Source organism: Pinus tabuliformis, chromosome 7 (genome assembly GCF_031772625.1).
Source record: "Pinus tabuliformis cultivar Carrire ecotype Pingquan chromosome 7, CPIR1, whole genome shotgun sequence".
Taxonomy (NCBI): Eukaryota; Viridiplantae; Streptophyta; class Pinopsida; order Pinales; family Pinaceae; genus Pinus; species Pinus tabuliformis.
Genome location: NC_142293.1, coordinates 828,884,015 through 828,894,595, shown reverse-complemented (window position 1 = coordinate 828,894,595; position 10,581 = coordinate 828,884,015). Strand labels below are relative to the sequence as shown.

At 32.6% G+C, this 10,581-nt stretch overlaps 1 pseudogene; it reads left to right on the top strand.

Moving 5' to 3' along the window:
• The first annotated feature begins 6,317 nt into the window (after positions 1 to 6,317).
• Positions 6,318 to 9,505, top strand: LOC149250177 (uncharacterized; annotated as a pseudogene).
• Positions 9,506 to 10,581: the final 1,076 nt, after the last annotated feature.

The following is a 10,581-nucleotide window of genomic DNA, read 5'->3' as shown; positions in this document are numbered from 1 at the left end:
GGTTTTCTCCCAGATATGTTTCCATGTACATCATGTGTTCAATATTCATGTATTATTTGTTATGTTTTACTATTATTTAAATTTTTAAAAAGTGTCTTGCATTGATTCACCACCCCCCTCCCCAGTAAAATCTTTATTCCAACATTTTTCTCTAATATAGAGTCATGTAATTGTTTATTGTCTATTGGTAAGTTATTGGAATTTTTTGGAAGAGGTCATATTCCAAATCCCATAATATCTCCTCCTACCATTTTATATTGCATAAAATACAAGATTTTAATACCATAAAAAGTATTATGGTTAAACAAATAGCATTTGGGTGGCAAGAAAAAAATATGAAGTGAGAAAAGTTATTCTTTGTTAGCGCCAGCTTGTATGGGGCACATACTTCTAGAAGATTTCATGCATTGGATAATAAATTGAATCCTCCACACATGAAGTGTCATTTAAGAATCTTCTAATAATTCCATGTATCATTTGTTAATTGATAAATATGTTAGCCTCTCACCATGCCACATGTTAGCTTGTCATCATGCCATGTGTCAGTGTAGAATGTGCAACATGTCAATGTTTCCCTCTTTTGCCTTCAACTTCCCAAGGTCATAAATTTTTCATATGATGTTCAATTGATATTTTTCAAATTTCTTTGGAAATATCTTGACAAACTCGTTTACATGGATACCTTCTCATCATCATTTGAGAAAATCAATTTGGATCAATTATGGAAATCCTTCTAGAGCAATAATCCCTTCTAAGAATATTTTGGACCACCAAAATTTTAATTTCATTAAACAGGTGATGATATATCTCCCTCACTAATTTAAAATCTTCATCCATCATTCTTTACTTGTATTTATTCCTTTTAGAACCACATGAAGATATTCAACATCATTTGGAAACGATGATCGACACAATGCTTGTCATGTCTAGCTTTATACTTAGCTTGAATATTTTCCAAATTTTATTGTATAGCTTAATGAACCAATTGGATCTTCTTGATGAACTTCGTGGCTTTATCTACATCATTATGTCCATCCACCAATGAATATTTCCCAAAAGTGAATTCCATAGGAGACTTAGGTAAATATCAAAACCATGTCTGAAAAGGAGACCTTTGTGTAGAAGAATGTATGGCATGTTGTAAATTATGCAATTACTTATTCCAAAGATTAGGATGCTTGCTACAATACCCTCTGAGTAGATGTATCATTGTCATGCTGGCCACTTCTCTCTACCTATCAATCTGTGGATGAAAAATAATTCTCTTCTAATGCTTGGCATCCATTATTCCCTATAAAGTTGACAAAAACTCCCCAGGGAAACAAGAATATCAACCAGATACAATGGATATGGGGGGAAAAAATGAACCCAAACATTCTAAAAGTAAACATGTGTAATATTCTCTCTTATCTCCCTTTTCTAGACATCACTAGTTAGACCCCATATAAAATCCATACACACACTTGCCCATGCATGAGAAGGTACATGAAGTGGAATATAGAAACATAATTTTATACTACTTGGTTTTCTAGTAGCACACATGACACATCCCTTTACATATTTGGACATAGTTTCATCCATCTAAGGCAAATGAAAGTAATGTTGCAATTAAGCTATTGTTTTTCCTACACCAAAATGACTATAAATGAGAGAAGTATGTGCTTCTAATTACATGTATTCTTTCACCTCATGGAATACATAATTTAATAATATTATACAACAATTTATCATGAATATGATAATATAATTTTTCTACTTGAGTGTCATAGATTAGTGTTTCATATACATCCTTGAAATATTCATCTCTAACATATTGTTCGATATAACTTTCATGAGCTAAAGAATTATGTTGTAAAACAATGGATGCAATAATATAAGGTCTTGATAGAATACCAACAACTATTTTGTATATTGTTCTTAAACCTAATGACCAAATGGAATTATTTCAAGAAATCCCATCCACCGGAAATGTCACGAACATTGTAGCATGGAATGTGATTGAAGATACTACAAATGTTGATGATCCATATGGATGATTGGATCTTTTCCCATCAAATAGTGTTTCCACTGATTCACAATCCAAACCAAAGCATCCACTTCTTTCTCATAGGTAGGATAGTTTCTTATTACACCATTGAAGCTCTCAAAATGGTAACAAATTAGTTTCCTTCTTCGTATTAGCATTACTTCCATAGCATAATCACATTCATCAATTTTAATCTCTAACAATTGTTGTAAATATGGAAATTCCAGAACTGGGGTTGTATTTATCTTATCTTTCAAACTTTCAAAGGTTTTTTGTTGTTTTCCTCCCCACTAAAAAACCTTATTATTACATTTCAAATAATGTAAAGGAGACACAATAAATGAAAACTTAGCAATGAACTTCCACTAATATTGAACTAATCCTAGGAAGCTCCTAACTTCTGTTACATTATTAGGCTTAGGCCATTTTGTGATGGCTTCAACTTCATAGGGATGAATTGTCATTTCACCAACACCTATGATATAGCCTAAATAAACTAAATATGTTTTACCAAAATTGCATTTTGACATCTTTAGACACACTTTCTCCTTTTTTAAAGCATCTAAGATTTTCCTAACATGCACTACATGATATTCTCAATTTTGATTGAAAATTAGGATATCATCTAAGTATAATATTACAAATTAATCTAGGAATGGCCTAAATACATTATTCATAACTTGCATGAAAGTATCAAGAGCATTACAAATCCCAAAGGGCGTGACTAGCCATTCAAATAGACCTTGTCTTATTTCAAAAGTGGTTTTCCAAATGTCACCTAAAAAAATTGTCATTTGATAATAACTAATTCTTAAGTCTAACTTAGTGAAATATATTTCGTTCTTCAATTGGTCTAACAAGTCATCAATATGAGGAACAAGGTAAATGTTATTCATGGTGAGATTGTTCAATGCCCAAAAGTCCACACACATTCTCCACATACCACGTTTCTTTAAAATAATTAGACTTATCATCAACCTTAACTTTTATAATCTTGACTACAAATTTTTTTCTAGCACTTACAAGCCTTTCATCCATATTGTGCTAACAAGAGACAAATTGGTCATCATTCCACTAGTACAAAATGAGAGATTATTGACAACGTGACTACAAAATTTAGTCACCACAATTATTTCAAGTGAATTACTACTAAATTTGAGCAATTTTAAGTGACCAAACTAAAAATGACTAATTTAGTCTAAGGATAATATATATGACTAGATATTAAGTGGCTCAACTAAAAGTGACTAACTTAAATGACTAATTTAGTCTAGGACTAAAATATATGACTAGATAATAAGTGAAAAAATAAAAAATGATTAACGTAATTAAAAAATGATTAGTGATTTACTTGTAAGGACACAATATCATATTTTTACTTATTCATGTTGGATTTGACATATCTAGGTAACATATCTATGGCATAGTAAACACTCTTAAGCTTCACATGAGTACATGAATGCATGAAACACCTTGATATTTAAGCTCTTTATAAACAATTGTGAAAATGGTTTACAAATTTGCATCATGGTCAAATTTTGTTCTTGATACATTTATTTCTTACATTTTTTGAACAAATTTGACATTTTAACCGCACCCTTACACAAATCAATGCATGGGAACATGAAATGACTTGGTTCATAAGGCTAACAATTCATTATTTTTAAGATTTTCTTGATGGTTTACTTGCCTGCCTTTTTGTAGATGTATGATCACTTTCTAATTTGAAATGCCACATCCTAACACACATAATGAGATAGTGATCAAAGCCCAATAGTGCCACTATTGGTGCACTCTGCACACAATTTAGACAATGCACACAATTCTTAAATATTTGATGTTGACATATGGAATTTCTTATTGTTTAGGGGTGATTTAAAACTTACATTGATCTCTAGTCTTAATGGTAATTTTTTCTAAATACATAGTGTTTATTGTGCTCACATGCTAATGGTATTTCTCATGTTTCATTAGTTGTAATTACACACTTTGGAATGTTACAAATACATCGTTTGGGTCACAATTCTATGGTTACAAACTACCCAACTATAAATGGTGATAAATTGATGATAAATGGATGACATTTGAATGTTACAAATGTGTAAGTAGTCCAAATTCAACTTTGTTGTCTTCATTGTTCTTAGTAGCAACGACAAGTTTGAATATTTCCTTTATTTATCATCGCAAACACATAACTTTTTGTTGTCCCAAACATAGTTAATACTATTGGTGTATGATATCTTAATTGTGGAATGGTCTCTTGATGATGACAATGAACTCTAAATCTCCAATGCTCATGAATGGGATGAATGAATGATCTAATGCCTTACTTGTATTGACAATTTATGATTCATTTTCTATTTTTATTGTGCCATTGTATATATGCTTCACTAGCATCTCATGTTATATGGTTAATTGAGCAAGCTTTATCGTTAATTTTTCAAGTATAATTTTGTTGCATGAATAAGCTTAGTATGCCATTGTATATATACTTCACTAGCATCTCATGTTATATGCTTAATTGAGCAAGCTTTATTGTTAATTTTTCAAGTATAACTTCATTGCATGAATAAGCTTAGTTGTCTAATTAAAATCATTCAAAATTTGTTAATAATTCATGGTTTGTTTGACTATTTGCACACTAATCCCCGACCTTTTACTTTGAGAGCAAGTAGTGTCAAATCACTAGTCTTCGTTAAGGAACTTCCTCATTAGTCAATGACCTAGCTTAGATCGATCTTTAAGGACCCCCCCCCCCCCCCCCAGAAAAGGATATCCTTCTTGTAGTCTAAAGAGTGAGAGAAGGCCACCAAGGTGACATTGGGTGGCTTGCTTGAGAGTTGCCTTTTAGGCATTCTGGGTGGGGTCAAGACTTTTTTTTCTATGAGAGTGTTTGAGTGGAGATACAATTTAGAAAATGCTTACAAGAAAATTAGTTTCCTTTATTTCCATCACCTAAACTACTTCCAATAAAATCATGTGCTTTTAATAACATCTAATTTTGATAAATAATTAATTCAATAAAATAAAAAAAATAAGATTATTATTATTATTGTTATTTTTTTGTATATGATAGAATAGAAAACTATAGCGAGTTTGTACTTAAGAATCAATTCTATCCACTACCACAATCACCTCCAAGTGTACCCACATTGCCTCACGTGTGGTACACTGAGCTAATAGAATTTTAAACCAATAATATCATAAGAAATGCCTTAACAACCCATTCTGTCATAAACTAATCTACACCATGGGGCAAATTAAAAATAATCTGTAATATTAAAAAAATAAATCCAATTTATTTTATTTGAAAACCAATTTTAATATCTAATTTGAGGAAACTCCATAAAATAAAATTTAATGTAAAAATGTTAAGAAAAATAAAGTTGGCGTAAATTATAAAAATAAAAATAAGTAAAGTGAAATATAAAATTAATAATTATAATTATAATTAATAATTAAATCATCTTACTCCTAATTTACCAAGTGCCAGAGGGATAAAATCTCTTCATATACAAACTTTTTTTAAAGTGAAAAGAGATTTGATCCCCTCTGCACTTGGTAAATCCAAAATTAAGATAGATCCAAGCTAGTTTTATATCAATTTATGTAATTGAAAGTAAATAATTATTATTTGAATGAAAAGTTACTTTCAAAAATATTTGTAATTTCCTCAATTTTAAAATAAAATAATTATTTTATCTTTAATCTGAAATTACAAATAACTTTGAAAAATACATATAAATAACCAAAAACAATTTTATATTAATTAAAATAAAATAAATTTCAATTAATTGAAAGTTAAAATAATATTATTTGAATGAAAAGTTTCTTTCTATTTTCAAAGAGAGTAAAGATATTTGTAATTATTTTATTTAAACTTTGAATTACAAATAACTTAATAATTTAATAATTTAAACTATATAGGCAGTAAATTTGGGGTTTTGGGTGATTTCGTGGTAAACCCTAGGGGTTATAGATCGATCCTTCCTTGATAATTGGAAATGTAAAGGCATTTTTTTACAACCTGGCACTGTTTCTGCGAGGGTAGCACCTATCCAGATCTCTGTGAGGGTAAAATTGATCCAGATCTTTGTGGTGGGGTTGGATTTTTAGTGGATCTACGTGTTTGGTGCCCCTAAAAGCCCGACATCTCAACCATCCAAGTGATTTCAGATTCTATCGGCATTGAAATAGCGACAACTAGTTGGGAACTAGAGGAAGAGAGATGCAGTGAGCTGTTGAAACCTGGAGGAAAGCTAGTAGGGTTTTAGATTCGAAGGTCCTTGTAATGGAGACGTGGTGGGTGCTTCTGCTGTTGGTTACATGCCTAGCAGTTCGAACTGTTACCAACGGGATCAATGGATGTAGAGGTTTCATTGAGGCAAGTTCGTCTTTGAAAAAGTTGAGGAAGCCTTCAGATCTGAAGCTCGACTACTCTCACATTGTTGTTGAGATTCATACCATTGATGGTTTGGTGAAGGACAATACACAATGTGCTCCAAATGGATATTATTTCATCACTCTATATGAAAAGGGGTCTTTTATAATCCGACTCAAAGGTCTGGATGGATGGTCATGGGAACCAGATCAGGTTCCTGTATCAATGGATCACAATGGTTGAAATGGAAATGAAGAGATCAATTTTTGCTTCACTGGGTTCACTATTTTTGGGAGAGTGTTGGGGGATGTTGGAGCAAAAAGTTGTCCAGAGATAAATGAAGGTCTTGCCAATGTGAAGGTTGAACTCATTTACACCTGCAATGACCTCATTAATGTTGTGTTTACGTCGTAGGGAGGAAATTACACATTTTCAAATTTTACTCTAGGGAAATATAGGTTGGTTTCTTCCCATCATGAATACATAAATTTCGTTAATCCTCCAGCAGTATACAAATATCAGGTCATATCAAATCCCACTACATTTTTTTTCAAAAAGGAAAGGTCGTGATATTTTTCTCACTCTTTGCCTTTGTTTGATACACAGAATAAGTTTGGAGAAAGCATCCTTTGCGTAAATTTCAATGACCAAATATTTGTCAAGCATGCACGTGATAATTTCACTCAGGTATAGAAGCATAATGTTTTCAACCTAAAATATTACACTGTGAAGACATTAGGAAATAAAATGTAGAAAGTGTTGAAACGTGCTTCTGTTTGTTTGTGTGTCATGAAAAGAGATTAGAGAAACCGCTGAAACTAAATTCCTTGCCACTAAATATTCCCAATATTGACTCTTCCCACATAAATATTTTAGATTTATTCCTTGAGAATGGGCGTCTAGAGGACACAGTATCCCTCCGTGAAATAAAACATGAAGAAGTGGAAAGAGCGGGCTCTCTGAGCCAATTTTTAAACAGAGGAAGAAGATACGTCATACCTAATGTCGAACCTAGCGAGGATGGGATTACACAGGAGGTACAATGATTGAGGTTTATAGATTATATTTTCTATAATATTCTCTTTCAAATACATGATTCTCATGTTCACTTAACAATTGTGCAAAGAGGCTCTCTAGAGATAGAGTTGGGCTTTGGAAATTTGGTAGTAGATGACATATTTTCTGTCCCTGGTTATGATATGGATGGCTTAGTTGTTTCTTAGGGTAACCCTATTTTAGGTGTTCATGTATACCTTTATTCAAATCATGTCCATGAGGTGAATTTCCCTCAGGGTTCTGGAGAAGATCCTTGCCTAGATCAAGCGCTTTGTCATGCAATATCTTATAAAAATGGAAACTTTTATTTTAATTTTATTCTATGTGGAAAATGCAGGTTGTTGCCATTCTACAAAGGTGAGAATACAATATTTTATGTTTCACCTCCATCTATGGAGGTTCTGGTTGAGCACAGTGATGTTAATATATGTCAGTCGTTTTAGGTCACAATTTTCTCAGTTGGAGGATGTGTCATGACTTCTGAAGGTGTCGGTGTTGAAGGTATTAAGATATTAGTTGATGGATGAGAAAGAGCTACAATAGATGTTCAGGGATATTAAAAACTTGATCAGGTAACATTAACACGCTACACAATCAAGGCTGAGAAGGATCACTTCGAGTTTAGAAGTTTGGAGAATTTCACGGTTTTTCCAAACATGGCTTCAATCCCAGAGATAGAATCAACACATTATAATATTTGTGGTTCCCTAAAATTAGTTACAGATGACTATTTTGGCAAGCATCAGGTTGGCTTGACACACAGGCCAGAGAATCTTAAGCCTTAAGTAAAGAGGATTGATGATATGGGAAACTTCTGCTCGAGGTTCAACTAGGTGAATATCAAATATCCCCACTGATCACAACAACATAACGTGGTTTTGGTCTTCAATTTTCACCATCACATATTGATGTGGCATTAACTGGACCAATGCTTGGCATTAAATTTATAAAGGCACTTGTTGATATCCGTGGATCGGTGATATGCAAGGAAGCATGTGACTCCTTGGTTTCTATATCACTTACTTCTCTAGCTATTGAACTCTGGGTTCATAGAAGTTGAACTCTTTAAGTTTAATAAATGAGAGAAGTGACTTCATATTTGAGAAAGTCTTACTTGGTGCATGGTGTCTTGAGGTAAAACATGGACCTTCATCTGATTTGTTAGACTGGGATGATGATTGGTGTTGGGAGAGAGAGGTTATTGATGTCAATGTTGGTGTTTTTGATCATTCAGAGATAGTTTTTATCCATAAAGGATATTGGTTGTGTATTATATCTACTCATCCTGTGGATTCTTACATCATACATACAAACAAAGAACCCATGAATTTGTTGATTAAGAAAGGATGGCAACAAATCTACTTAGAAGCTCCTTGTGTGCAAATGCTTCATTTCTTGAACTCGTGCATTTTCTTTGGAATATCTTCATTAGAATTTAATGTATTGAACCATAAGCCTATATATTTGACTGGTGAAAAATATCTACTGATTAGTGAAATACATGTTGATTCAAGTTCTTATCCCAAAGAAAATGAGTTGTCTGGAAGCATTATTTTAGACATATGGCAAAAGGAGGGTGCATTTATAGATATGATCAATGATGCCAAACTTGTTTCAAGTGCTAATTGACCAAGCAACATTTATGTATATCAGTACACTCATTGGGTCAATCTTGAAGATGAAATGGTTTTTGTTCCGAGAGATAAAAGGAATGCTAGTGAGAAAAACAATTTTGAAAAGGACTTATTTTATCCAAGAAGTTAGCACATTGTTGTTAAAACTGATGGGTGCCAACTCGGTAATCCTTCTTTTGTGGGGCACCCAGGAAATTACATTCAAGGGTCAGTGCTGCGAGGAATCCTAGGTATTTACATTAAAATAATTGCTCAAAATGACTATATCAACGACCTTCTGAAAATGGTGACTTGGTTCTCCAAACTTCAACGGGATCAGATGATCTGTTTTTGGGTGATCATCTGTATGATGATACTGAGTACTACGTTGAAGCTTCCAAGGGATATCATTTGAAAGAACTTGCATAGGACCCATTTTGAAGCTTAGTTTTATTTTCATCTAATTTGATTAGATGCCCCACTCAACTAGCCAAACCATAAAGAATATCTGATCGTCAGTATTCGACCTTCTGTGAACTCCCTATATTTGGGGTCTTCAGTAGATAAATCACTGAATTTGCATCAAACAACCGCTTGATATAGGCAAAACCTCTTCAATCACTTGCTTCAAACTATGACCATGTAAGTCTGGATTTTACTATTACTTTCAACGCTTTACAATGAAACCAGTGTAAATGCAGGTTGTATGTGGATAAAATATAAATAAACCACTGTAAACGCAGGTTGTCTTGTATATGTATGTAGGGGCATACATGATAAAATATTTGAGAGTGAATGGGATATTGTTTCAAGAGCTTTCATGCTCTATCTTGAGACTCAATATGCAGCGTGGAAGTAGTTTGATCGTACTGGAAATGGACTCATGTCTTGATAATGCGTACAATTTCTCTGTGGACATATTGATTAAGATGATGGGGAGCTTTAAATCATTAAAGGATTTGGTCATATGTGTTGGGCCTTTTCTTAAAGAAATATGTGTCCTCTCAATTTTTTGTTCGAGAGGCTTCCTAAACTCCAACATTTGTTAATGGGTGACAACTTTATCTTGGTAAGAAAAAAATTTCTTCTTTTCTTTTACACGTGCAATGAACAACATGTTTCAATGTTTAAGAATGTTTGCATTTTCTACCTAGTTGTCAGGGTATAACATCAACAAAAAAAATACAAAGCATATATTGATGTAGCTTAGGTTGACTATTAAGTTTTGGTTCATTATTATGTCCGGTTTGCAGGTTCAATGTATCCAATAGATATGAAACAAAAATAGGTAATGAATTTGCTTAATATCTATTCCTTAATGCAAATCTACACTACCTAAATTAAAAAATTTAACTTGCTATAAGATGTGAAATGACCATAAAATTATTCCATGTTTTTTTCCATGATGTTCATAATGAATATTTGTGTCTTTTACCTCGTAAATGAGTGCAGATTTGGCTTATTATGGTTTTGAAATGCAATGCAGGAACTTGCAAAATATCCCA